This window comes from Pterocles gutturalis, unplaced genomic scaffold (genome assembly GCF_000699245.1).
Source record: "Pterocles gutturalis isolate BGI_N339 unplaced genomic scaffold, ASM69924v1 scaffold23720, whole genome shotgun sequence".
Taxonomy (NCBI): domain Eukaryota; kingdom Metazoa; phylum Chordata; class Aves; order Pterocliformes; family Pteroclidae; genus Pterocles; species Pterocles gutturalis.
This window is the reverse complement of record NW_010146604.1, coordinates 1-6,254: the sequence shown is the minus strand read 5'-3', so window position 1 is coordinate 6,254 and position 6,254 is coordinate 1.

Genomic DNA, 6,254 nt, shown 5'->3' with positions numbered 1-6,254 from the left:
TCTTTTTTCTTCCCCTCAGTGTTTTGGTTTGTGATCTGCTTCCAAAAAGCTCGAATACTCTAGCTGGGAAAGCACAAAATCAAATTTCAAAGTTAATACCTGATTCTCACCTGCATGTAAATTTTATTTTACTGTTTTCATTTTTAGCTGCAGTGTAATTTTTTCCCCTCTCCCTTGAGAAATCTTGCTTGGAAACAAACCTGAAACTTCACAGCTTTTATTCACATTTTCCCAACTGTCCTAATCCCTATAATACATAATTTTGAATTCTTTGTGCTTATTGAACTGCTTCTCTCTTCATCTTCGAACCACCTTGCTGGCTGAGAAATAGACTGCCATACTGATATTGAATAACAGTAAGAAAGGTGGCAAAATGGTTACCACCTGAAAACTTGCCAAAACAAATCTCTATATGGTTAACAAGCAAAGTTTTTTGTGGTGGAACAGACCGGTATGAAGGGAAAGCTGAACAGAACAAGCACAAAACTGTTTCATTTCTAAGACAAAGATGTGGCAACACAAAAATATTTAAATGACATTACTAAAAGAATGAGAAAGGACTTTGCACATACCCTGCATGGCTACTGTTAGGGCTGGTTGAATCCAGCACTGCTGGAGCCACGGCCAGGGGGTGACCAGGGGACAGAGCCACTGCCACAGGGCAACCCGCTCCCCAGATTCTTGTCGTTCCCACTGCATTAGTGGGGTGAACATCCCCAGGGAAAAGGGATTTCAGAAACCATGTGGAGCTGAAACCCCACACTGCCTATCTCACAGTTTGAGGAATAACCACCTCGAGCATGCCGTAGAAGAGCAGCCTTTGCCATCTCCCCTGCTCCTTGCCCTGTACCAGGCACTGACTTGTTCAATGATCTTCCTGACAGTTATGTAAATACAAATCCAGTAACATTTTGTTTTCTCACAAGGACCAACCTGAATTTTATTTTGTTTAAATAATTCTTACTGTTATTAACTGAACATCTTCACTTTTGGCTGACCCCTACCTATAAACTGTTCATAGCAAAGAAAACCAAGGGATAAATTATATCCTTCTGCTTCTGATGTAGATAAATACGATCATATAAAATTATTCCTTCATTTATGGCAATTGCATTTCAGTCTTAAAAGAGATATGTGTGTCCATTGTACCTCTTTCTTGATCAGATATTATTACTTGAACCATCATCTCTGTGATTCACAATGTGCACCCTTATAATTTTTCCAGCTACATCTCTTAGTAATATCTCCAGAGAGAACTAATTACGCATGCAAAGATGACTCAGAGAAAAACTGCTGCTAACAAATCATCTAAAATCCCAGTTCTTAGTGAGTTTTTCTTTCCCTTCCCGCACTGCTATGATAATTTTGTTCATTTCAAACCTCTAAATTTTAACTCCTTTCCTTCCAAATCCTGCCTCCCCTCTTTCTAAAGGAACTATGCTAATTACCAGAGGAAGTTCTTTTTTTTTTTTTTTTTTTTTTTTGGCTAAACTGAGTGAGAGAAGCATCAGATTTCAAAACCTGCCCAGTAAAGACACTTTTGTCTTCCTTACCCAGCCCCCTCAACGAAACAAATTAAGGAACATGTAAAAGAGAGAGGAGAGATACAAACTTAGAGACTGTAGAAAGCTGGACTTGTATTTTTTTTTTTGTTGTTATATTTCAAAGGGTAAAATAATTCATTATTGTTCAAAAGCCAGCCATCACCACCATCACAGGACCTTAGAATGACTTTACATTTGGTCAAGAGATTGCCTAGAGATGATGCATGAGTGGAAAACACAGAATATTATCAAACTACATAGGGAGAAATTCACATGCTTGGATTATCAGTCTTTCAATTTCCTGAATGGTGCATTTGATAATTTAAGGAATGGGAGATGATTACACAATGTTTTTATTATACAAAGCTCCTAGTATCGAGTCACAAGATTAAGAATCAATTTTACTTAAGTTGCCAAACCACACAAGGCAGGACCATCCCCTGCCCCTGCTCTCTGCCTGCGTCCTGCAGCCTCCCAGGGCTGCCAGCTCCCACTGAGCCCAAGCTCCCAGAACCCACAGCCTTGCTGTGCCACGGAGGCAGCAGACTCCAAAGCAACTGGGAGAAAACTGTCAGAGAAATCAGAATATCCTTGGCATTCCTAAGAATCCGTAAGGCCAGACCTACAGTGCGTGGGTCAGCATCACTTCATCAGGCACTACAGAACTGCAAGACTCTTGTCCTTTCATGGGGTATTCCCAGAACGATGCTCTACCAGACTGGTCCCTTCACAAACCCTTTCTGATCCTCTTTTCTTTGGTTTTTTGTTTTGTTTTCTCTGTGTATGGCATCAGACCAGAAAGACTGTTATAACTAGAGGTGCTGAGTTATTTCTTCAGTTTATATAGTCCATTAGTGTAATTCAAGTTTATTTAATAATTAATAGTCATTTCAACTCACTTAACTGAACAGGAGTACCCTGTGCACTCACCACTCATAGGAGTATCTGAGTACCTAAGAACTCATTTGCTTAAAACTAAAAACTTAGCCTGGAGTACTTCGCTGAGTCAATGTGCAGGGATCTGCCTTCCCTGCACTGCCATCCCAGCAGTTTTACCGTCAGAATGTCCTGTTTGGCCTCACATCTCTCTGCCATTTCCTGATGGCGAGGGTTTTTCATACAGTGCAATGGCTCCTTAAATGGATGAATCCTGATGGCTGATATTTCCAAGTCATGTTTAGCAGCATTGTGTAACAACCATTCAAGAATGTATTCACATTCTTCCTTTCTTAATCAATAGCTAAAGCAATTGGCAGTAAAAGTCAAACAGGAAATTATGAGAGCATAAAAGATAAAATTGCCCCAGAATGCCACTCTCAAAAGTCTATAAGAGACTGATTTCATTACAAGTTATTTCCCCAGGTTTGGGCTTTTCTCAGTTGCTGATGATTGATGTGGCAAATTTTATTTTCACATTTAACAGATTTTAATCTGTGAAACATTTCTGTATCAAAATGAATCCAGAAATGCTTCTGAGAAGGTTTACCTCCCAATAAACTTGTGGAGACTTCTCCCAAGCTGGCAATGAACCTGTCATTTCAACTTCAGCAGCAGATTCTCTGTAAGAGTTAGAAAAGCTCTACCCTTGCGACAGCTCTACAGTGCAATAATTTCACTTTGACCGTAACCTTGAAGAAGCTGCAACCCAGGTTACTACTGTCACACTGGAACATGCAGGTTTTCTTTTCTATATTAAGTCTACAGAGCTACAAGTGGGAATAATTAAAGACAAAGTTAAGGTTTGGGGGCCCAGCACAACAGCTAGAATAAGTCAAAACAGATGATCTGACATACGCAGCTCCATGCTGCTTCTCACCTGCTGAAGTTGTTGCCCTTAATACATAAAAATCTTTACAACAAAATGTAGCAACTATTAAGGCAATTTGTACATTTACAAGAATATCACTTAAAAAACCCCAAACCAACACCACCTACCCCTCCATTTTCAACTCTCGACAGAAGATCTTGACTGTGCTGAAACCACCATTCAACACTGCAAACAAAACTAAAGGTAAGAAATGCTTGGATGAACTCCAAGATTTTTTTTTATCACTTGGGTCTGGAGATCTCCACAGTGAGAATTAAATATTTTTACCCTAAAAGCAGATATTTTCTCTTACTAAATAAAAAAAAAAGCCCAACAAAAAAGTTTACCTGGAAACTGAATTGCTCTTTGAAAATATTTGGACATCAGCAAAAATGGAAAGCCTGACCACAGTCATTTCTCTGGCTGTACACCTCTTTGTACAGCATGAAGCAGCTGAAGGACAGCCAAAATATTAAAGATCAGAGAGGGATTGTGAAGTGTTTGTGAGCTTTTCTAGCACTATTTGCTTACAGAGCCACCTAGAAAGGGACAAGAATAATTCCAAGCATGTAGTTTTCCTCATTTTTGTGTTTTGAGAAACCTTGGCTCACTACCAGCAGAGAGGTGCAGTCTGCATGGCTGCCTGCAACTGCCTCGACCCTCTTTGCAATCCCCTCCATGCCCTGCTTGGAGACGCTCAGAAAGACAGGAAAGCTGATGCACCGAAAAAGGGGCTCTGCATGCACTATATCTGAACATTTCTATGGAGAAATAAATCTTGTGCAAATAACAGTGGGTGATCACAACACATGCAGGTACTTGCTTGGGTATGGCACAAGTGCAAACCGCAACTAAAGACACGGTGTTGTGAGAGCACATCCAACTCCAGCATCCAAACCTCTGAAAACACAGGCAAGTTCCCATGTTTCAAGCAGTAGCTGTTGTTACTCTGTCACATAGCTTATAAATATAACTAAAATATCTGTCATTGTAAAATGGTATTTTGAAAGCCCCAAATTTATAAGTTATATTATTTGCCCTATCCTTAGCAGCCCATATCCCATATAAAGTGGAGCATTGCCCATATTCACCTCTGAAAGCTGCATTGCTCATCTCCTGAAGATAACGGAAAAAACCTGTCCTCATAAAGTTGGCAGCATGACTGAACATGGCGAATATGGCATTTTAAATCAGATGTGCTACAGTTTTCATGGTTAATGCAAGTGGTTAAACTTGATTTAGGTAACACATGCCTGCGTTACTGCGGCAGGCTTTGCTCCAAGACAGAAAGGGCACTATTTGATTGAGGGTTTGTAGCTTTAAATAAGAACGATTAAAATGTATTTGATGTTTGAAAACACACACACTCGTTCTCTGTATTGACTTTTAAAATCTGCCAGGCTGAGACTATTGAACCTGTCAATGGGCTCATGTGATGATTATAGACAGGAACACAGTGAGTTTATTTTGAAAATACACGGGAAATGCTCTTGTTCTGGCAACTCAATTTTAAGATCAATACTGTTCAATTATTTAGTGTTTTATCCTTACAGATAGTACAGACAGTACTATTGTGTGTAATGGAGGAGGGAGGCTCTGGGTGTATTTATCAGACACTGCACACTGCATGGCAGCCTGGAGTTCACACTTGTTAGGCAGCTTTGAATAAATTTTAAAGAGATCACCCCGACTCAGCCTGACTCATCCTGGAGAGTTGTGTTTCCCTCTAAGAGGTGGCAGAACCAGATCTCAGCCAATCCCACCAGGTATTGCTGAGATATCAGCGTGGGGCGGAGTGGGGAGAACCCTGAACGCTCAGCAGAGCTCATCATGGCAAAGCAACCAAGTGCGGTGCCATTATCTCAGGCACGGAGCAATTGCTGGGATACTGGTTAGTGTGACCTCAGCTGAGCAAACATGGTGGGGAACTGGAGAAAACTGGGTTTTGTAGGTTTTCCTGGGAAGCAGTAGGAGCTGACCCTTCTCCTCATGCCTACACTGAGATGGCAGTCGAAACGACAGGTCTCAGCAAGAGACATTTCACAGACATTTTACATCCCGGGGATTTTCTGTGGGACAGCATCATCACTTTATCATCACCAAATATTTAAGAACATTATGCAAGAAAATACACGCTGCCATTACAACTGAATACAGCAGCCACCATCAATATTTCATAGGCAGACTTGGCGTAGCAAGAACTCAAGGATCACTGAATGGTTTGTGTTGGAAGGGACCTTAGAGATCATCCAGTACCAACCCCCTGCCATGGGCAGGGACACCTCCCACTAGCCCAGGTTGCCCAAAGCCTCATCCAGCCTGGCCTTGAACCCCTCCAGGGATGGGGCATCCACAGCTTCTCTGGGCAACCTGGGCCACTGCCTCACCACCCGCACAGTAAAGAATTTCTTCCTAACGTCTAGTCTAAATCTGCCCTCTTCCAGTTTAAATCCACTACCCCTTGTCCTGTCACTACAAGGACACTACAAGCCTGTATTTGTGCTTGGGATTGCCTCGACCGCACAATTCTTCTGTTTGTTCCTGAGCTTTGGGGTTAGGCCGGCATTTGGAGCTGCAGGTGCAAGTAGTGGAGCATCCTCTGGAAGTGTTGATCCCTTTGTGAGGTGCATGGCCAGCCCTGGCCTGTCTGAAGTGCTTCTTGTGGGCACAGGTGTGGGTGGCAAGGCTCTTGGTCAGGCTGGCAAGGCTCCCTGGAGCAAGCAGTTGCTGTGAAGGAGCTGGGCAAGTAGGAGCTTGTCCAGTTTCCAGTGTTGCCGCCAGGGAAAAGAATGTCCAGAGAGGCAGGGGGAGTCAGGGTGCTAGTAACTTGGGAGAGCTGCAGTTGACGGGATGATCCTTCAACTGAAAAGAGACAGAAGAAAAAAAGCATGCAAGACAAAAAA